General features: G+C 51.7%; 1 protein-coding gene across 1 annotated transcript in view; it reads left to right on the top strand.

Moving 5' to 3' along the window:
- The window catches only part of LOC143926784 (vomeronasal type-2 receptor 26-like), a 128,083-nt gene that overhangs the window by 39,734 nt on the left and 65,700 nt on the right, over window positions 1–22,649 (top strand). The window lies entirely within an intron of this gene.

The following is a 22,649-nucleotide window of genomic DNA, read 5'->3' as shown; positions in this document are numbered from 1 at the left end:
AGTGCTCTCTCTCTATCATGGTGCTGATGTCAGTACTCTCTATATCGGTGCTGGTGTGGTGTCAGTGCTCTCTATCACAGTGCTGGTGTGTTCTCAGTGCTCTCTATCTCGGTGCTAGCGTGGTTACATTGCTCTCTATCACGGTGCTGGTGTGGTGTCAGTGCTCTCTTTCATAGTGCTGGTGTGTTCTCAGTGCTCTCTATCATGGTGCTGGTGTCTGTGCTCTCTATCTCGGTGCTGGTGTCAGTGCTCTCTGTCACGGTGCTGGTGTCAGTGCTCTCTATCACGGTGCTGGTGTCAGTGCTCTCTATCACGGTGCTGGTGTCAGTGCTCTCTATCCTTGTGCTGGTGTGGTGTCAGTACTCTCTATCACAGTGCTGGTGTCAGTGCTCTCTCTCTATCACGGTGCTGGTGTGGTGTCAGTGGTCTCTCTCTATCACAGTGCTGGTGTCAGTGCTCTCTAATTCGGTGCTAGCGTGGTTACATTGCTCTCTATCACGGTGCTGGTGTGGTGTCAGTGCTCTCTTTCATAGTGCTGGTGTGTTCTCAGTGCTCTCTATCACGGTGCTGTTGTCTCTGCTCTCTATTTCGGTGCTGGTGTCAGTGCTCTCTGTCACGGTGCTGGTGTCAGTGCTCTCTGTCACGGTGCTGGTGTCAGTGCTCTCTGTCACGGTGCTGGTGTCAGTGCTCTCTGTCACGGTGCTGGTGTCAGTGCTCTTTCTCCATCTTGGTTCTGGTGTGTTCTCATTGCTCTCTATCTTCGTCCTGTGTGGTGTCAGTGATCTCTATCTCGGTGCTGGTGTGGTGTCAATGCTCTCTATCATGGTGCTGGCGTCAGTGCTCCCTATCAAGGTGCTGGTGTGGTGTCAGTGCTCTCTCTCTATCACGGTGCTGATGTCAGTACTCTCTATCTCGGTGCTGGTGTGGTGTCAGTGCTCTCTCTGTCACAGTGCTGGTGTCATCGCTCTCTATCTCATTGCTGGTGTCAGTGCTCTCTGTCACGGTGCTGGTGTCAGTGCTCTTTCTCCATCTTGGTTCTGGTGTGTTCTCATTGCTCTCTATCTCGGTGCTGGTGTGGTGTCAATGCTCTCTATCATGGTGCTGGCGCCAGTGCTCCCTATCAAGGTGCTGGTGTGGTGTCAGTGCTCTCTCTCTATCACGGTGCTGATGTCAGTACTCTCTATCTCGGTGCTGGTGTGGTGTCAGTGCTCTCTCTGTCACAGTGCTGGTGTCATCGCTCTCTATCTCATTGCTGGTGTCAGTGCTCGCTATCACGGCGCTGGTGTCAGTACTCTTTCTCCATCTTGGTGCTGGTGTCAGTGCTCTCTCTATCTCGGTGCTGGTGTGGTGTCAGTGCTCTCTATCATGGTTCTGGTGTGGTGTCAGTGCTCTCTATCACGGTGCTGGTGTCAGTGCTCTATATCACTGGGCTGGTGTCAGTGCTCTCTCTATCACGTTGCTGGTGTCAGTGCTCTCTCTATCACGTTGCTGGTGTCAGTGCTCTCTCTATCACGGTGCTGATGTCAGTACTCTCTATCACGGTGCTGGTGTGGTGTCAGTGCTCTCTATCTCATTGCTGGTGTCAGTGCTCTCTATCACGGCGCTGGTGTCAGTGCTCTTTTTTCCATCTTGGTGCTGGTGTCAGTGCTCTCTCTATCTTGGTGCTGGTGTGGTGTCAGTGCTCTCTATCACGGTGCTGGTGTCAGTGCTCTCTATCACGGTGCTGGTGTCAGTGCTCTCTATCACGGTGCTGGTGTCAGTGCTCTCTATCACGATGCTGGTGTCAGTGCTCTCTATCACGGTGCTGGTATAAGTGCTCTTTCTCCATCTTGGTGCTGGTGTGTTCTCATTGCTCTCTATCTCGGTGCTGGTGTGGTGTCAGTGCTCTCTATCACGGTGCTGGTGTCAGTGCTCTCTCTCTATCATGGTGCTGGTGTCAGTGCTCTCTATCTCGGTGCTAGCCTGGTGGCATTGCTCTGTATCACGGTGCTGGTGTTGTGTCAGTGCTCTCTTTCATAGTGCTGGTGTGTTCTCAGTGCTCTCTATCACGGTGCTGGTGTCTGTGCTCTCTATCTCGGTGCTGGTGTCAGTGCTCTCTATCTCGGTGCTGGTGTGGTGTCAGTACTCTCTATCACAGTGCTGGTGTCCGTGCTCTCTCTCTCTGCTCTCTCTCTATCACGGTGCTGATGTCAGTACTCTCTATCTCGGTGCTGGAGTGGTGTCAGTACTCTCTATCACAGTGCTGGTGTCCGTGCTCTCTCTCTATCACGGTGCTGATGTCAGTACTCTCTATCTCGGTGCTGGTGGGGTGTCAGTGCTCTCTATCACAGTGCTGGTGTCAGTGCTCTCTATCTCGGTGCTAGCGTGGTGTCATTGCTCTCTATCACGGTGCTGGTGTGGTGTCAGTGCTCTCTTTCATAGTGCTGGTGTGTTCTCAGTGCTCTATCACGGTGCTGGTGTCTGTGCTCTCTATCTCGGTGCTGGTGTCAGTGCTCTCCATCACGGTGCTGGTGTCAGTGCTCTCTATCACGGTACTGGTGTGGTGTCAGTGCTCTCTCTATCACGGTGCTGATGTCCGTACTCTCTATCTTGGTGCTGGTGTGTTGTCAGTGCTCTCTATCACAGTGCTGGTGTCAGTGCTGTCTATCTCGGTGCTAGCGTGGTGTCATTGCTCTCTATCATGGTGCTGGTGTGGTGTCAGTGCTCTCTATCTCGGTGCTGGTGTGGTGTCAGTACTCTCTATCATGGTGCTGATGTCAGTGCTCTCTATCACAGTGCTGGTGTGTTCTCAGTGCTCTCTATCTCGGTGCTAGCGTGGTTACATTGCTCTCTATCACGGTGCTTGTGTGGTGTCAATGCTCTCTTTCAAAGTGCTGGTGTGTTCTCAGTGCTCTCTGTCACGGTGCTGGTGTCTGTGCTCTCTATCTCGGTGCTGGTGTCAGTGCTCTCTGTCACGGTGCTGGTGTCAGTGCTCTCTGTCACGGTGCTGGTGTCAGTGCCCTCTATCACGGTGCTGGTGTCAGTGCCCTCTATCACAGTGCTGGTGTCAGTGCTCTCTCTCTATCACGGTGCTGATGTCAGTACTCTCTATCTCGGTGCTGGTGTGGTGTCAGTGCTCTCTCTCTCTATCACAGTGCTGGTGTCAGTGCTCTCTATCTCGGTGCTAGCGTGGTTACATTGTTCTCTATCACGGTGCTGGTGTGGTGTCAGTGCTCTCTTTCATAGTGCTGGTGTGTTCTCAGTGCTCTCTGTCATGGTGCTGGTGTCAGTGCTCTCTGTCACGGTGCTGGTGTCAGTGCTCTCTGTCACGGTGCTGGTGTCAGTGCTCTTTCTCCATCTTGGTTCTGGTGTGTTCTCATTGCTCTCTATCTCGGTCCTGTGTGGTGTCAGTGATCCCTATCTCGGTGCTGGTGTGGTGTCCATGCTCTCTATCATGGTGCTGGTGTCAGTGCTCCCTATCAAGGTGCTGGTGTGGTGTCAGTGCTCTCTCTCTATCACAGTGCTGATGTCAGTACTCTCTATCTCGGTGCTGGTGTGGTGTCAGTGCTCTCTATCACAGTGCTGGTGTCAGCGCTCTCTATCTCATTGCTGGTGTCAGTGCTCTCTATCACGGCGCTGGTGTCAGTGCTCTTTCTCCATCTTGGTGCTGGTGTCAGTGCTCTCTCTATCTCGGTGCTGGTGTGGTGTCAGTGCTATCTATCATGGTTCTGGTGTGGTGTCAGTGCTCTCTATCACGGTGCTGGTGTGGTGTCAGTGCTCTATATCACTGTGCTGGTGTCAGTGCTCTATATCACTGTGCTGGTGTCAGTGCTCTCTATCACGTTGCTGGTGTCAGTGCTCTCTCTATCACGGTGCTGATGTCAGTACTCTCGGTGCTGGTGTGGTGTCAGTGCTCTCTATCATGGTTCTGGTGTGGTGTCAGTGCTCTCCATCACGGTGCTGGTGTCAGTGCTCTATATCACTGTGCTGGTGTCAGTGCTCTATATCACTGTGCTGGTGTCAGCGCTCTCTATCTCATTGCTGGTGTCAGTGCTCTCTATCACGGCGCTGGTGTCAGTACTCTTTCTCCATCTTGGTGCTGGTGTCAGTGCTCTCTCTATCTTGGTGCTGGTGTGGTGTCAGTGCTCTCTATCTCGGTGCTGGTGTGGTGTCAGTGCTCTCTATCTCAGTGCTGGTGTCAGTGCTCTCTATCATGGTGCTGGTGTCAGTGCTCTCTATCACGGTGCTGGTGTGGTGTCAGTGCTCTCTATCTCAGTGCTGGTGTGGTGTCAGTGCTCTCTATCATGGTGCTGGTGTCAGTGCTCTCTATCACGGTGCTGGTATCAGTGCTCTTTCTCCATCTTGGTGCTGGTGTGTTCTCATTTCTCTCTATCTCGGTGCTGGTGTGGTGTCAGTGCTCTCTATCACAGTGCTGGTGTCAGTGCTCTCTCTCTATCATGGTGCTGATGTCAGTGCACTCTATCTCGGTGCTAGCGTGGTGTCATTGCTCTCTATCACGGTGCTGGTGTGGTGTCAGTGCTCTCTTTCATAGTGCTGGTGTGTTCTCAGTGCTCTCTATCACGGTTCTGGTGTCTGTGCTCTCTATCTTGGTGCTGGTGTCAGTGCTCTCTATCTCGGTGCTGGTGTGGTGTCAGTACTCTCTATCACAGTGCTGGTGTCCGTGCTCTCTCTCTATCACGGTGCTGATGTCAGTACTCTCTATCTCGGTGCTGGTGTGGTGTCAGTACTCTCTATCACAGTGCTGGTGTCCGTGCTCTCTCTCTATCACGGTGCTGATGTCAGTACTCTCTATCTCGGTGCTGGTGTGGTGTCAGTGCTCTCTATCACAGTGCTGGTGCCAGTGCTCTCTATCTCGGTGCTAGCGTGGTGTCATTGCTCTCTATCACAGTGCTGGTGCCAGTGCTCTCTATCTTGGTGCTAGCGTGGTGTCATTGCTCTCTATCACGGTGCTGGTGTGGTGTCAGTGCTCTCTTTCATAGTACTGGTGTGTTCTCAGTGCTCTATCACGGTGCTGGTGTCTGTGCTCTCTATCTCGGTGCTGGTGTCAGTGCTCTCCATCACGGTGCTGGTGTCAGTGCTCTCTATCACGGTACTGGTGTGGTGTCAGTGCTCTCTCTCTATCACGGTGCTGATGTCAGTAATCTCTATCTCGGTGCTGGTGTGTTGTCAGTGCTCTCTATCACAGTGCTGGTGTCAGCGCTCTCTATCTCATTGCTGGTGTCAGTGCTCTCTATCATGGTGCTGGTGTCAGTGATCTCTATCACGGCGCTGGTGTCAGTGCTCTTTCTCCATCTTGGTGCTGGTGTCAGTGCTCTCTCCATCTCGGTGCTGGTGTGGTGTCAGTGCTCTCTATCTCAGTGCTGGTGTCAGTGCTCTCTATCATGGTTCTGGTGTGGTGTCAGTGCTCTCTATCACAGTGCTGGTGTCAGTGCTCTCTATCACGGTGCTGGTGTCAGTGCTCTCTATCACGGTGCTGGTGTCAGTGCTCTCTATCACGGTGCTGGTGTCAGTGCTCTCTATCATGGTGCTGGTGTCAGTGCTCTCTGTCGCGGTGCTGGTATCAGTGCTCTTTCTCCATCTTGGTGCTGGTGTGTTCTCATTGCTCTCTATCTCGGTCCTGGTGTGGTGTCAGTGATCTCTATCTCGGTGCTGGTGTGGTGTCAGTGCTCTCTATCATGGTGCTGGTGTCAGTGCTCCATATCAAGGTGCTGGTGTGGTGTCAGTGCTCTCTCTCTATCACGGTGCTGATGTCAGTACTCTCTATCTCGGTGCTGGTGTGTTGTCAGTGCTCTCTTTCACAGTGCTGGTGTCAGCGCTCTCTATCTCATTGCTGGTGTCAGTGCTCTCTATCACGGCGCTGGTGTCAGTGCTCTTTCTCCATCTTGGTGCTAGTGCCAGTGCTCTCTCTATCTCGGTGCTGGTGTCAGTGCTCTCTCTATCTCGGTGCTGGTGGGGTGTCAGTGCTCTCTATCTCAGTGCTGGTGTGGTGTCAGTGCTCTCTATCTCAGTGCTGGTGTCAGTGCTCTCTATCATGGTTCTGGTGTGGTGTCAGTGCTCTCTATCACGGTGCTGGTGTCAGTGATCTCTATCACGGTGCTGGTATCAGTGCTCTCTCTCTATCATGGTGCTGGTGTCAGTACTCTCTATCTCGGTGCTGGTGTGGTGTCAGTGCTCTCTATCACAGTGCTGGTGTCAGTGCTGTCTATCTCGGTGCTAGCGTGGTGTCATTGCTCTCTATCATGGTGCTGGTGTGGTGTCAGTGCTCTCTATCTCGGTGCTGGTGTGGTGTCAGTGCTCTCTATCACAGTGCTGGTGTCAGCGCTCTTTATCTCATTGCTGGTGTCAGTGCTCTCTATCACGGTGCTGGTGTCAGTGATCTCTATCACGGCGCTGGTGTCAGTGCTCTTTCTCCATCTTGGTGCTGGTGTCAGTGCTCTCTCCATCTCGGTGCTGGTGTGGTGTCAGTGCTCTCTATCTCAGTGCTGGTGTCAGTGCTCTCTATCATGGTTCTGGTGTGGTGTCAGTGCTCTCTATCACGGTGCTGGTGTCAGTGCTCTCTATCACGGTGCTGGTGTCAGTGCTCTCTATCACGGTGCTGGTGTCAGTGCTCTCTATCACGGTGCTGGTGTCAGTGCTCTCTGTCGCGGTGCTGGTATCAGTGCTCTTTCTCCATCTTGGTGCTGGTGTGTTCTCATTGCTCTCTATCTCGGTCCTGGTGTGGTGTCAGTGATCTCTATCTCGGTGCTGGTGTGGTGTCAGTGCTCTCTATCATGGTGCTGGTGTCAGTGTCCCATATCAAGGTGCTGGTGTGGTGTCAGTGCTCTCTCTCTATCACGGTGCTGATGTCAGTACTCTCTATCTCGGTGCTGGTGTGTTGTCAGTGCTCTCTTTCACAGTGCTGGTGTCAGCGCTCTCTATCTCATTGCTGGTGTCAGTGCTCTCTATCACGGCGCTGGTGTCAGTGCTCTTTCTCCATCTTGGTGCTAGTGTCAGTGCTCATTCTATCTCGGTGCTGGTGTCAGTGCTCTCTCTATCTCGGTGCTGGTGGGGTGTCAGTGCTCTCTATCTCGGTGCTGGTGTGGTGTCAGTGCTCTCTTTCACAGTGCTGGTGTCAGTGCTGTCTATCTCGGTGCTAGCGTGGTTACATTGCTCTCTATCACGGTGCCGGTGTGTTCTCAGTGCTCTCTGTCACGGTGCTGGTGTCAGTGCTCTCTGTCACGGTGCTGGTGTCAGTGCTGTCTGTCACGGTGCTGGTGTCAGTGCTGTCTGTCACGGTGCTGGTGTCAGTGCTCTTTCTCCATCTTGGTGCTGGTGTGTTCTCATTGCTCTCTATCTCGATCCTGTGTGGTGTCAGTGATCTCTATCTTGGTGCTGGTGTGGTGCCAGTGCTCTCTATCATGGTGCTGGTGTCAGTGCTCCCTATCAAGGTGCTGGTGTGGTATCAGTGCTCTCTCTCTATCACAGTGCTGATGTCAGTACTCTTTATCTCGGTGCTGGTGTGGTGTCAGTGCTCTCTATCACAGTGCTGGTGTCAGCGCTCTCTATCTCATTGCTGGTGTAAGTGCTCTCTATCTCGGCGCTGGTGTCAGTGCTCTTTCTCCATCTTGGTGCTGGTGTCAGTGCTCTCTCTATCTCGGTGCTGGTGTGGTGTCAGTCCTCTCTATCTCAGTGCTGGTGTCAGTGCTCTCTATCATGGTTCTGGTGTGGTGTCAGTGCTCTCTATCACGGTGCTGGTGTCAGTGCTCTATATCACTGTGCTGGTGTCAGTGCTCTCTATCACTGTGCTGGTGTCGGTGCTCTCTATCACTGTGCTGGTGTCGGTGCTCTCTATCACGGTGCTGGTGTCAGTGCTCTCTATCACGGTGCTGGTGTCAGTGCTCTCTATCACGGTGCTGGTGTCAGTGCTCTCTATCACGGTGCTGGTGTCAGTGCTCTCTATCACGGTGCTGGTGTCAGTGCTCTCTCTCTCTATCTCGGTGCTGGTGTGTTCTCATTGCTCTGTATCTCGGTGCTGGTGTGTTGTCAGTGCTCTCTATCACAGTTCTGGTGTCAGCGCTCTCTATCTCATTGCTGGTGTCAGTGCTCTCTATCATGGTTCTGGTGTGGTGTCAGTGCTCTCTATCACGGTGCTGGTGTCTGTGCTCTCTATCTCGGTGCTGGTGTCAGTGCTCTCAATCACGGTGCTGGTGTCAGTGCTCTCTATCACAGTGCTGGTGTCAGCGCTTTCTATCTCATTGCTGGTGTCAGTGCTCTCTATCACGGCACTGGTGTCAGTGCTCTTTCTCCATCTTGGTGCTGGTGTCAGTGCTCTCTCTATCTCGGTGCTGGTGGGGTGTCAGTGCTCTCTATCTCTGTGCTGGTGTGGTGTCAGTGCTCTCTATCTCAGTGCTGGAGTCAGTGCTCTCTATCATGGTTCTGGTGTGGTGTCAGCGCTTTCTATCTCATTGCTGGTGTCAGTGCTCTCTATCACGGCACTGGTGTCAGTGCTCTTTCTCCATCTTGGTGCTGGTGTCAGTGCTCTCTCTATCTCGGTGCTGGTGGGGTGTCAGTGCTCTCTATCTCTGTGCTGGTGTGGTGTCAGTGCTCTCTATCTCAGTGCTGGAGTCAGTGCTCTCTATCATGGTTCTGGTGTGGTGTCAGTGCTCTCTATCACGGTGCTGGTGTCTGTGCTCTCTATCTCGGTGCTGGTGTCAGTGCTCTCCATCACGGGGCTGGTGTCAGTGCTCTCTATCACAGTGCTGGTGTCAGTGCTCTCTATCACAGTGCTGGTGTCAGCGCTTTCTATCTCATTGCTGGTGTCAGTGCTCTCTATCACGGCACTGGTGTCAGTGCTCTTTCTCCATCTTGGTGCTGGTGTCAGTGCTCTCTCTATCTCGGTGCTGGTGGGGTGTCAGTGCTCTCTATCTCTGTGCTGGTGTGGTGTCAGTGCTCTCTATCTCAGTGCTGGAGTCAGTGCTCTCTATCATGGTTCTGGTGTGGTGTCAGTGCTCTCTATCACGGTGCTGGTGTCAGTGCTCTCTATCACTGTGCTGGTGTCAGTGCTCTCTATCACTGTGCTGGTGTCAGTGCTCTCTATCACTGTGCTGGTGTCAGTGCTCTCTATCACGGTGCTGTGTCAGTGCTGTCTATCACTGTGCTGGTGTCAGTGCTCTCTATCACTGTGCTGGTGTTGTGTCAGTGCTCTCTATCACAGTGCTGGTGTCAGCGCTCTCTATCACGGTGCTGGTGTCAGTGCTCTCTATCACGGTGCTGGTGTCAGTGCTCTCTATCACGGTGCTGGTGTCAGTGCTCTCTATCACGGTGCTGGTGTCAGTGCTCTCTATCACAATGCTGGTGTCAGTGCTCTCCATCACAATGCTGGTGTCAGTGCTCTCCATCACAATGCTGGTGTCAGTGCTCTCTATCACAATGCTGGTGTCAGTGCTCTTTCTCCATCTTGGTGCTGGTTTGTTCTCATTGCTCTCTATCTCGGTGCTAGCGTGGTGTCATTGCTCTCTATCATGGTGCTGGTGTGGTGTCAGTGCTCTCTATCTCGGTGCTGGTGTGGTGTCAGTACTCTCTATCATGGTGCTGGTGTCAGTGCTCCCTATCAAGGTGCTGGTGTAGTGTCAGTGCTCTCTATCAGGGTGCTGGTGTCAGTGCTCTCTCTATCATGGTGCTGATGTCAGTACTCTCTATCTCGGTGCTGGTGTGGTGTCAGTGCTCTCTATCACAGTGCTGGTGTCAGTGCTGTCTATCTCGGTGCTAGCGTGGTGTCATTGCTCTCTATCAAGGTGCTGGTGTGGTGTCAGTGCTCTCTATCTCGGTGCTGGTGTGGTGTCAGTACTCTCTATCACGGTGCTGGTGTCAGTGCTCTCTCTCTATCATGGTGCTGATGTCAGTACTCTCTATATCGGTGCTGGTGTGGTGTCAGTGCTCTCTATCACAGTGCTGGTGTGTTCTCAGTGCTCTCTATCTCGGTGCTAGCGTGGTTACATTGCTCTCTATCACGGTGCTGGTGTGGTGTCAGTGCTCTCTTTCATAGTGCTGGTGTGTTCTCAGTGCTCTCTATCATGGTGCTGGTGTCTGTGCTCTCTATCTCGGTGCTGGTGTCAGTGCTCTCTGTCACGGTGCTGGTGTCAGTGCTCTCTATCACGGTGCTGGTGTCAGTGCTCTCTATCACGGTGCTGGTGTCAGTGCTCTCTATCCTTGTGCTGGTGTGGTGTCAGTACTCTCTATCACAGTGCTGGTGTCAGTGCTCTCTCTCTATCACGGTGCTGGTGTGGTGTCAGTGGTCTCTCTCTATCACAGTGCTGGTGTCAGTGCTCTCTAATTCGGTGCTAGCGTGGTTACATTGCTCTCTATCACGGTGCTGGTGTGGTGTCAGTGCTCTCTTTCATAGTGCTGGTGTGTTCTCAGTGCTCTCTATCACGGTGCTGTTGTCTCTGCTCTCTATTTCGGTGCTGGTGTCAGTGCTCTCTGTCACGGTGCTGGTGTCAGTGCTCTCTGTCACGGTGCTGGTGTCAGTGCTCTCTGTCACGGTGCTGGTGTCAGTGCTCTCTGTCACGGTGCTGGTGTCAGTGCTCTTTCTCCATCTTGGTTCTGGTGTGTTCTCATTGCTCTCTATCTTCGTCCTGTGTGGTGTCAGTGATCTCTATCTCGGTGCTGGTGTGGTGTCAATGCTCTCTATCATGGTGCTGGCGTCAGTGCTCCCTATCAAGGTGCTGGTGTGGTGTCAGTGCTCTCTCTCTATCACGGTGCTGATGTCAGTACTCTCTATCTCGGTGCTGGTGTGGTGTCAGTGCTCTCTCTGTCACAGTGCTGGTGTCATCGCTCTCTATCTCATTGCTGGTGTCAGTGCTCTCTGTCACGGTGCTGGTGTCAGTGCTCTTTCTCCATCTTGGTTCTGGTGTGTTCTCATTGCTCTCTATCTCGGTGCTGGTGTGGTGTCAATGCTCTCTATCATGGTGCTGGCGCCAGTGCTCCCTATCAAGGTGCTGGTGTGGTGTCAGTGCTCTCTCTCTATCACGGTGCTGATGTCAGTACTCTCTATCTCGGTGCTGGTGTGGTGTCAGTGCTCTCTCTGTCACAGTGCTGGTGTCATCGCTCTCTATCTCATTGCTGGTGTCAGTGCTCGCTATCACGGCGCTGGTGTCAGTACTCTTTCTCCATCTTGGTGCTGGTGTCAGTGCTCTCTCTATCTCGGTGCTGGTGTGGTGTCAGTGCTCTCTATCATGGTTCTGGTGTGGTGTCAGTGCTCTCTATCACGGTGCTGGTGTCAGTGCTCTATATCACTGGGCTGGTGTCAGTGCTCTCTCTATCACGTTGCTGGTGTCAGTGCTCTCTCTATCACGTTGCTGGTGTCAGTGCTCTCTCTATCACGGTGCTGATGTCAGTACTCTCTATCACGGTGCTGGTGTGGTGTCAGTGCTCTCTATCTCATTGCTGGTGTCAGTGCTCTCTATCACGGCGCTGGTGTCAGTGCTCTTTTTTCCATCTTGGTGCTGGTGTCAGTGCTCTCTCTATCTTGGTGCTGGTGTGGTGTCAGTGCTCTCTATCACGGTGCTGGTGTCAGTGCTCTCTATCACGGTGCTGGTGTCAGTGCTCTCTATCACGGTGCTGGTGTCAGTGCTCTCTATCACGATGCTGGTGTCAGTGCTCTCTATCACGGTGCTGGTATAAGTGCTCTTTCTCCATCTTGGTGCTGGTGTGTTCTCATTGCTCTCTATCTCGGTGCTGGTGTGGTGTCAGTGCTCTCTATCACGGTGCTGGTGTCAGTGCTCTCTCTCTATCATGGTGCTGGTGTCAGTGCTCTCTATCTCGGTGCTAGCCTGGTGGCATTGCTCTGTATCACGGTGCTGGTGTTGTGTCAGTGCTCTCTTTCATAGTGCTGGTGTGTTCTCAGTGCTCTCTATCACGGTGCTGGTGTCTGTGCTCTCTATCTCGGTGCTGGTGTCAGTGCTCTCTATCTCGGTGCTGGTGTGGTGTCAGTACTCTCTATCACAGTGCTGGTGTCCGTGCTCTCTCTCTCTGCTCTCTCTCTATCACGGTGCTGATGTCAGTACTCTCTATCTCGGTGCTGGAGTGGTGTCAGTACTCTCTATCACAGTGCTGGTGTCCGTGCTCTCTCTCTATCACGGTGCTGATGTCAGTACTCTCTATCTCGGTGCTGGTGGGGTGTCAGTGCTCTCTATCACAGTGCTGGTGTCAGTGCTCTCTATCTCGGTGCTAGCGTGGTGTCATTGCTCTCTATCACGGTGCTGGTGTGGTGTCAGTGCTCTCTTTCATAGTGCTGGTGTGTTCTCAGTGCTCTATCACGGTGCTGGTGTCTGTGCTCTCTATCTCGGTGCTGGTGTCAGTGCTCTCCATCACGGTGCTGGTGTCAGTGCTCTCTATCACGGTACTGGTGTGGTGTCAGTGCTCTCTCTATCACGGTGCTGATGTCCGTACTCTCTATCTTGGTGCTGGTGTGTTGTCAGTGCTCTCTATCACAGTGCTGGTGTCAGTGCTGTCTATCTCGGTGCTAGCGTGGTGTCATTGCTCTCTATCATGGTGCTGGTGTGGTGTCAGTGCTCTCTATCTCGGTGCTGGTGTGGTGTCAGTACTCTCTATCATGGTGCTGATGTCAGTGCTCTCTATCACAGTGCTGGTGTGTTCTCAGTGCTCTCTATCTCGGTGCTAGCGTGGTTACATTGCTCTCTATCACGGTGCTTGTGTGGTGTCAATGCTCTCTTTCAAAGTGCTGGTGTGTTCTCAGTGCTCTCTGTCACGGTGCTGGTGTCTGTGCTCTCTATCTCGGTGCTGGTGTCAGTGCTCTCTGTCACGGTGCTGGTGTCAGTGCTCTCTGTCACGGTGCTGGTGTCAGTGCCCTCTATCACGGTGCTGGTGTCAGTGCCCTCTATCACAGTGCTGGTGTCAGTGCTCTCTCTCTATCACGGTGCTGATGTCAGTACTCTCTATCTCGGTGCTGGTGTGGTGTCAGTGCTCTCTCTCTCTATCACAGTGCTGGTGTCAGTGCTCTCTATCTCGGTGCTAGCGTGGTTACATTGTTCTCTATCACGGTGCTGGTGTGGTGTCAGTGCTCTCTTTCATAGTGCTGGTGTGTTCTCAGTGCTCTCTGTCATGGTGCTGGTGTCAGTGCTCTCTGTCACGGTGCTGGTGTCAGTGCTCTCTGTCACGGTGCTGGTGTCAGTGCTCTTTCTCCATCTTGGTTCTGGTGTGTTCTCATTGCTCTCTATCTCGGTCCTGTGTGGTGTCAGTGATCCCTATCTCGGTGCTGGTGTGGTGTCCATGCTCTCTATCATGGTGCTGGTGTCAGTGCTCCCTATCAAGGTGCTGGTGTGGTGTCAGTGCTCTCTCTCTATCACAGTGCTGATGTCAGTACTCTCTATCTCGGTGCTGGTGTGGTGTCAGTGCTCTCTATCACAGTGCTGGTGTCAGCGCTCTCTATCTCATTGCTGGTGTCAGTGCTCTCTATCACGGCGCTGGTGTCAGTGCTCTTTCTCCATCTTGGTGCTGGTGTCAGTGCTCTCTCTATCTCGGTGCTGGTGTGGTGTCAGTGCTATCTATCATGGTTCTGGTGTGGTGTCAGTGCTCTCTATCACGGTGCTGGTGTGGTGTCAGTGCTCTATATCACTGTGCTGGTGTCAGTGCTCTATATCACTGTGCTGGTGTCAGTGCTCTCTATCACGTTGCTGGTGTCAGTGCTCTCTCTATCACGGTGCTGATGTCAGTACTCTCGGTGCTGGTGTGGTGTCAGTGCTCTCTATCATGGTTCTGGTGTGGTGTCAGTGCTCTCCATCACGGTGCTGGTGTCAGTGCTCTATATCACTGTGCTGGTGTCAGTGCTCTATATCACTGTGCTGGTGTCAGCGCTCTCTATCTCATTGCTGGTGTCAGTGCTCTCTATCACGGCGCTGGTGTCAGTACTCTTTCTCCATCTTGGTGCTGGTGTCAGTGCTCTCTCTATCTTGGTGCTGGTGTGGTGTCAGTGCTCTCTATCTCGGTGCTGGTGTGGTGTCAGTGCTCTCTATCTCAGTGCTGGTGTCAGTGCTCTCTATCATGGTGCTGGTGTCAGTGCTCTCTATCACGGTGCTGGTGTGGTGTCAGTGCTCTCTATCTCAGTGCTGGTGTGGTGTCAGTGCTCTCTATCATGGTGCTGGTGTCAGTGCTCTCTATCACGGTGCTGGTATCAGTGCTCTTTCTCCATCTTGGTGCTGGTGTGTTCTCATTTCTCTCTATCTCGGTGCTGGTGTGGTGTCAGTGCTCTCTATCACAGTGCTGGTGTCAGTGCTCTCTCTCTATCATGGTGCTGATGTCAGTGCACTCTATCTCGGTGCTAGCGTGGTGTCATTGCTCTCTATCACGGTGCTGGTGTGGTGTCAGTGCTCTCTTTCATAGTGCTGGTGTGTTCTCAGTGCTCTCTATCACGGTTCTGGTGTCTGTGCTCTCTATCTTGGTGCTGGTGTCAGTGCTCTCTATCTCGGTGCTGGTGTGGTGTCAGTACTCTCTATCACAGTGCTGGTGTCCGTGCTCTCTCTCTATCACGGTGCTGATGTCAGTACTCTCTATCTCGGTGCTGGTGTGGTGTCAGTACTCTCTATCACAGTGCTGGTGTCCGTGCTCTCTCTCTATCACGGTGCTGATGTCAGTACTCTCTATCTCGGTGCTGGTGTGGTGTCAGTGCTCTCTATCACAGTGCTGGTGCCAGTGCTCTCTATCTCGGTGCTAGCGTGGTGTCATTGCTCTCTATCACAGTGCTGGTGCCAGTGCTCTCTATCTTGGTGCTAGCGTGGTGTCATTGCTCTCTATCACGGTGCTGGTGTGGTGTCAGTGCTCTCTTTCATAGTACTGGTGTGTTCTCAGTGCTCTATCACGGTGCTGGTGTCTGTGCTCTCTATCTCGGTGCTGGTGTCAGTGCTCTCCATCACGGTGCTGGTGTCAGTGCTCTCTATCACGGTACTGGTGTGGTGTCAGTGCTCTCTCTCTATCACGGTGCTGATGTCAGTAATCTCTATCTCGGTGCTGGTGTGTTGTCAGTGCTCTCTATCACAGTGCTGGTGTCAGCGCTCTCTATCTCATTGCTGGTGTCAGTGCTCTCTATCATGGTGCTGGTGTCAGTGATCTCTATCACGGCGCTGGTGTCAGTGCTCTTTCTCCATCTTGGTGCTGGTGTCAGTGCTCTCTCCATCTCGGTGCTGGTGTGGTGTCAGTGCTCTCTATCTCAGTGCTGGTGTCAGTGCTCTCTATCATGGTTCTGGTGTGGTGTCAGTGCTCTCTATCACAGTGCTGGTGTCAGTGCTCTCTATCACGGTGCTGGTGTCAGTGCTCTCTATCACGGTGCTGGTGTCAGTGCTCTCTATCACGGTGCTGGTGTCAGTGCTCTCTATCATGGTGCTGGTGTCAGTGCTCTCTGTCGCGGTGCTGGTATCAGTGCTCTTTCTCCATCTTGGTGCTGGTGTGTTCTCATTGCTCTCTATCTCGGTCCTGGTGTGGTGTCAGTGATCTCTATCTCGGTGCTGGTGTGGTGTCAGTGCTCTCTATCATGGTGCTGGTGTCAGTGCTCCATATCAAGGTGCTGGTGTGGTGTCAGTGCTCTCTCTCTATCACGGTGCTGATGTCAGTACTCTCTATCTCGGTGCTGGTGTGTTGTCAGTGCTCTCTTTCACAGTGCTGGTGTCAGCGCTCTCTATCTCATTGCTGGTGTCAGTGCTCTCTATCACGGCGCTGGTGTCAGTGCTCTTTCTCCATCTTGGTGCTAGTGCCAGTGCTCTCTCTATCTCGGTGCTGGTGTCAGTGCTCTCTCTATCTCGGTGCTGGTGGGGTGTCAGTGCTCTCTATCTCAGTGCTGGTGTGGTGTCAGTGCTCTCTATCTCAGTGCTGGTGTCAGTGCTCTCTATCATGGTTCTGGTGTGGTGTCAGTGCTCTCTATCACGGTGCTGGTGTCAGTGATCTCTATCACGGTGCTGGTATCAGTGCTCTCTCTCTATCATGGTGCTGGTGTCAGTACTCTCTATCTCGGTGCTGGTGTGGTGTCAGTGCTCTCTATCACAGTGCTGGTGTCAGTGCTGTCTATCTCGGTGCTAGCGTGGTGTCATTGCTCTCTATCATGGTGCTGGTGTGGTGTCAGTGCTCTCTATCTCGGTGCTGGTGTGGTGTCAGTGCTCTCTATCACAGTGCTGGTGTCAGCGCTCTTTATCTCATTGCTGGTGTCAGTGCTCTCTATCACGGTGCTGGTGTCAGTGATCTCTATCACGGCGCTGGTGTCAGTGCTCTTTCTCCATCTTGGTGCTGGTGTCAGTGCTCTCTCCATCTCGGTGCTGGTGTGGTGTCAGTGCTCTCTATCTCAGTGCTGGTGTCAGTGCTCTCTATCATGGTTCTGGTGTGGTGTCAGTGCTCTCTATCACGGTGCTGGTGTCAGTGCTCTCTATCACGGTGCTGGTGTCAGTGCTCTCTATCACGGTGCTGGTGTCAGTGCTCTCTATCACGGTGCTGGTGTCAGTGCTCTCTGTCGCGGTGCTGGTATCAGTGCTCTTTCTCCATCTTGGTGCTGGTGTGTTCTCATTGCTCTCTATCTCGGTCCTGGTGTGGTGTCAGTGATCTCTATCTCGGTGCTGGTGTGGTGTCAGTGCTCTCTATCATGGTGCTGGTGTCAGTGTTCCATATCAAGGTGCTGGTGTGGTGTCAGTGCTCTCTCTCTATCACGGTGCTGATGTCAGTACTCTCTATCTCGGTGCTGGTGTGTTGTCAGTGCTCTCTTTCACAGTGCTGGTGTCAGCGCTCTCTATCTCATTGCTGGTGTCAGTGCTCTCTATCACGGCGCTGGTGTCAGTGCTCTTTCTCCATCTTGGTGCTAGTGTCAGTGCTCATTCTATCTCGGTGCTGGTGTCAGTGCTCTCTCTATCTCGGTGCTGGTGGGGTGTCAGTGCTCTCTATCTCGGTGCTGGTGTGGTGTCAGTGCTCTCTTTCACAGTGCTGGTGTCAGTGCTGTCTATCTCGGTGCTAGCGTGGTTACATTGCTCTCTATCACGGTGCCGGTGTGTTCTCAGTGCTCTCTGTCACGGTGCTGGTGTCAGTGCTCTCTGTCACGGTGCTGGTGTCAGTGCTGTCTGTCACGGTGCTGGTGTCAGTGCTGTCTGTCACGGTGCTGGTGTCAGTGCTCTTTCTCCATCTTGGTGCTGGTGTGTTCTCATTGCTCTCTATCTCGATCCTGTGTGGTGTCAGTGATCTCTATCTTGGTGCTGGTGTGGTGCCAGTGCTCTCTATCATGGTGCTGGTGTCAGTGCTCCCTATCAAGGTGCTGGTGTGGTATCAGTGCTCTCTCTCTATCACAGTGCTGATGTCAGTACTCTTTATCTCGGTGCTGGTGTGGTGTCAGTGCTCTCTATCACAGTGCTGGTGTCAGCGCTCTCTATCTCATTGCTGGTGTAAGTGCTCTCTATCTCGGCGCTGGTGTCAGTGCTCTTTCTCCATCTTGGTGCTGGTGTCAGTGCTCTCTCTATCTCGGTGCTGGTGTGGTGTCAGTCCTCTCTATCTCAGTGCTGGTGTCAGTGCTCTCTATCATGGTTCTGGTGTGGTGTCAGTGCTCTCTATCACGGTGCTGGTGTCAGTGCTCTATATCACTGTGCTGGTGTCAGTGCTCTCTATCACTGTGCTGGTGTCGGTGCTCTCTATCACTGTGCTGGTGTCGGTGCTCTCTATCACGGTGCTGGTGTCAGTGCTCTCTATCACGGTGCTGGTGTCAGTGCTCTCTATCACGGTGCTGGTGTCAGTGCTCTCTATCACGGTGCTGGTGTCAGTGCTCTCTATCACGGTGCTGGTGTCAGTGCTCTCTCTCTCTATCTCGGTGCTGGTGTGTTCTCATTGCTCTGTATCTCGGTGCTGGTGTGGTGTCAGTGCTCTCTATCATGGTGCTGGTGTCAGTGCTCCCTATCAAGGTGCTGGTGTAGTGTCAGTGCTCTCTATCACGGTGCTGGTGTCAGTGCTCTCTCTATATCATGGTGCTGATGTCAGTACTCTCTATCTTGGTGCTGGTGTGGTGTCAGTGCTCTCTATCACAGTGCTGGTGTCAGTGCTCTCTATCTCGGTGCTAGCGTGGTGTCATTGCTCTCTATCACGGTGCTGGTGTGGTGTCAGTGCTCTCTTTCATAGTGCTGGTGTGTTCTCAGTGCTCTCCATCACGGTGCTGGTGTCAGTGCTCTCTATCTCGGTGCTGGTGTCAGTGCTCTCTATCTCGGTGCTGGTGTCAGTGCTCTCTATCACGGTGCGGGTGTCAGTGCTCTCTCTCTCTCATGCTGGTGTGGTGTCGGTGCTCTCTATCTTGGTGCTGGTGTGGTCTCAGTGTTCTCTATCATGGTGCTGGTGTGGTCTCAGTGTTCTCTATCACGGTGCTGGTGTGGTGTCAGTGCTCTCTATTACAGTGATGGTGTCAGTGCTCTCCATCTCAGTGCTGGTGTCAGTGCTCTCTATCACGGTGCTGGTGTGGTGTCAGTGCTCTCTATCACGGTGCTGGTGTCAGTGCCCCCTTAACACGGTGCTGGTGTCAGTGCCCCCTTAACACGGTGCTGGTGTCAGTGCCCCCTTAACACGGTGCTGGTGTCAGTGCCCCCTTAACACGGTGCTGGTGTCAGTGCCCCCTTAACACGGTGCTGGTGTCAGTGCCCCCTAACACGGTGCTGGTGTCAGTGCTTCCCAACACGGTGCTGGTGTCAGTGCTCCCCAACACGGTGCTGGTGTCAGTGCTCCCCAACACGGTGCTGGTGTCAGTGCTCCCCAACACGGTGCTGGTGTCAGTGCTCCCCAACACGGTGCTGGTGTCAGTGCTCCCCAACACGGTGCTGGTGTCAGTGCTCCCCAACACGGTGCTGGTGTCAGTGCTCCCCAACACGGTGCTGGTGTCAGTGCTCCCCAACACGGTGCTGGTGTCAGTGCTCCCCAACACGGTGCTGGTGTCAGTGCTCCCCAACACGGTGCTGGTGTCAGTGCTCCCCAACACGGTGCTGGTATGAGTGCTCAGTCTCTATTGCGGTGCTGGTTTCAGACAGTGAGGCAGATAGCAGCGGAGAAGCCAATCAGCAGGCAGTGCCAGCAACATGGTTGAGGATCAGTACTGGACTGGCACCTCCAGACCACCGCAGTGGAGCCCGGCATAGGTGGGGGTAAGGGCCGGGCAGAGGGAGGGGCTCAAGCACAGGTTGGCACACTGGGACACTGGCACAGGACTGCGCTGCCTTGACTGTGGCACTGATCATCTCCTGCACCCCCTTCCTAGCCTGCCCTGACCTTGCCTCTCCTCCATGGCCTTCATGCGCTCCTGAATTGTCAAAATTTCACAGATAAAAAAAAGAATGCTTGTCGTTGTCGATCCCAGATTCACTTAATACTTTGTTATGTCAGTGTCCAGTGTCCATGTTGTGGGATATTGTGTGCACAGCTAGTATTTCGTGCCTGAAAATATGACCTGGAGGTTTTTAAGGTTCGCCTGCCATTAAAGTCAATGGGGCCCGCAGCGAACTGCAGTTTTGGCCACGTTCGCAGTTCGAGTTTGCGAAACGTCCCGTCGGAAGTTCGTCCATCACTACTCACAACCATATATCCTCATACCTGAAAAATCACCCTCCCCCATGGGCTAAACTACCACACAAAGTGTGGTCCTTCTGGACATCCACCTCCCCTAAAGCCAAAGGGATCACTCTTATGTATAACTCCTTGCAGAACAAGGACCAGTTTGCTAAAACATCAACATATAAAAGATGAGAAAGATCTACAAACCTCCTTTTCTGACTACCAATGGTGCAAAGCCATTCAATACAATCTGAAAACCTCTAAATGCATTGCATATTGGGAACTTTCACAAAAACTCCACCATAGATGGTACCTCACCCCAGTCCAAATGTATAAATTTGCAAATTTAGATGACGATCTCTGTTGGAGGGGCTGTTCCTCTATTGGATCCCTAATCCACATCCTCTGGGAGTGCCCACAAATGTACCCATTCTGGAAAGCGGATTTCACCTTTATCTCTGACATCATGGGGCACAGAACTGACCCCATCTTTAGCCATTCTTAGCCTAGGAATATACTCTTCTCCAAAAGAGTTCAGAACGCTAGTAATGCACACACTATTTGCGGCTAGACTGCTAATTATGTGCAAATGTAGAAGCTCCCTAATGCCAACAATTACAGATGTCAAATTTCAACTTTCTCTAATTAAAGAATTCAAATTTAGCTCTGCTCTACAACATAACACTGTTACGAAATGCATCACCGCATGGAAACCCTGGCTTCTTACTCAAACAACTATCAAATATATAAAATTACAGGGCTGCAGTTGAAAAAAATAAATAAATAAGATCTACTTGCTAATGATAGACTATACCTTGGAGTCGATAACGTTCCTTTGGACACTATTGTACCACCATTCAATGTTTGTTCCTTCTTCCATAACTGACGCACCAATTACACCATACCTAACACAAATTAAACTTTGGGCATATTGTCCCCCCCCCCCCCCATATGACACAGTTATCTCCCAAATGGGGTGTCTAAGGGGGGTAGATGATACATTGCTTTAGGTACTTACCATCACATATTGTTCTTAGCCCAAACTAACCTGATACCAATACCATACATTGTAACCACTATTGTCTTTTACTGTAATATGTTTACTTTATCTGTCAACGTGTCTTGCTCATGCATGTATTGTTAATGAAAAACAAAATAAAAAGTGTATTTTTTCAAAAAAAAAGTGAGCTTGTAAGACCGCTGCACAAATACGGTGTGACAGAAAGTATTGAATCAACCGCCATTTTATTCTCTAGGGTGTCTGAAAAAAATATATAATGTTTGGGGGTTCTAAGTAATTTTCTAGCAAAAAAAAATTATTTTAACTTGTAAATACTGAGTCTGAAAATAGGCCCGGTCCTTAAGTGGTTAAATGCCTCATGCAGTAATACCACATGAGTAATACCTGGACCGCGACTTATTTAACTAATGCATTTGTTTATTTATGTATTTCTTTTAGTGAATTGACTTAGTGCTGTTTTATTCGTTATTTACCTCGTGTTTCTGGCTTGTGAGGTATGTAACCCATGATAGGCTTGTGCAATTCGTTTCGTAACGAATCGAAATTCGGCCGAATTTTGTATCTTTCGGACATTCGGATGCATCCGAATGTCTGAATAAAGAAATAACAACGAATACGAAAGAAATATAACGAATGAATTTGAATGATTTCGACATGATTCGGTAATACTTTAAAGATCTAATGAAACAAAAGGTCAGCTCAAAGTAAATCTTATAGACCAATCAGCTAATAAATTTTGTGCCGGAGGATGGATTACTGGCAAAGTGCATTCCTGAGAACTGAGTGAGAAGGGTGTTGTATTGTATTTAAGCCGAGGAGAAGAGACGTTGTCATTGTGTGTGTTAAAAGATTCAATAAACAAATGACTTTCCAAACTACAAATCATTATCACGAATGTCTATACATAAATAAATAGCAAATTTTAACAAATACGAATGAAATGAATTTGACACTCTACGAATAATAACGAATTATCCGAAAACGTATTAACGTAACATAATGAATATAACAGAACGAAGTGATGTATTTTACGAATGACAATGAACCGAAACTAAATGAAATTTTCCGTTTGTGCACAAGTTTAACCCAGGAGGTGATAATGAATTGACATTTTCAGTATCTCATGAGATCATTGGAGAAAATGTGTCACATGATTCAATGATCTCATGGGATATTTTTTAGTGAATTGACCTTATAGTGCTTACAAGAGTTCTTACTGTTTCAAGTCCTGCTTTTTAACTACTACTTCATGTAAGGAGGCTTCAGTCAACACTTTTTCAAACCGAAAGGCTTGCAGCTTTCACCCCCGATCCAGCCATGTACCCTGTGCCCTGGTGGCTCTCTGCAGTTCTTGCCCCCCAATGTTCCATGGGCCCTGGTGGCTCTCTGCCCCACGCAGCTCTCACCTCCTGATCCAACCGCCAGGGCTCATCGCTGATGGCTGGATAAGGAGGTGATCTCACCCCCCGATCCACCCCCCAATCCAGCCATGTGCCCTGGTGGTTCTCTGGCTCTTGCATTTCTCACCTCCTGACCCAGCCATGTGCCATGGTGGCTCTCTGCCCCTCACAGCTCTCACACTCTGATCCAGCCATGTGCCCTGGTGGCTCTTTGCCCCTCACAGTTCTCACCTCCCGACCCAGCCATGGGCCCTGGTGGCTCTCCCCCCCCCCTCCAGTTCTCACCTCCTGATCCAGCCATGTGCCCTGGTGGTTTTATGCCCCTCGCAGCTCTCACCCCCTGATCCAGCCATGTACCCTGGTGGCTCTTTGCCCCCTCACAGTTCTCACCACCCGATCCAGCCATGTGCCCTGGTGGCTCTGCCTTTCATAGTTCTCCCCTCTTAATCTAGCCATGTGCCATGTTCCCTGGGGGCTCTTTGCCCCTCACAGCTCTCACCTCCTAATCCAGCCATGGGGACTCCCTGCCCTCCACAGCTTTCACCACCCGATCCAACCATATCAGCCATGTGCTCTGGCGGCTTTCATCTCCTGATCCAGTAATCAGACATGTGCTCCAGCAGCTCTCCCCCACCCTGCACTCTGCATTACCACAGCTATAGAAGTCTTATAACAACTTATAGTTG

The sequence above is a fragment of the Lithobates pipiens genome, unplaced genomic scaffold, assembly GCF_037356315.1.
Source record: "Lithobates pipiens isolate NorthernLeopardFrog02 unplaced genomic scaffold, aLitPip1_a1.2 Scaffold_23, whole genome shotgun sequence".
Lineage (NCBI taxonomy): Eukaryota > Metazoa > Chordata > Amphibia > Anura > Ranidae > Lithobates > Lithobates pipiens.
The sequence above is the reverse complement of the archived record's forward strand: the minus strand, read 5'-3'. Positions and strand labels throughout refer to the sequence as shown.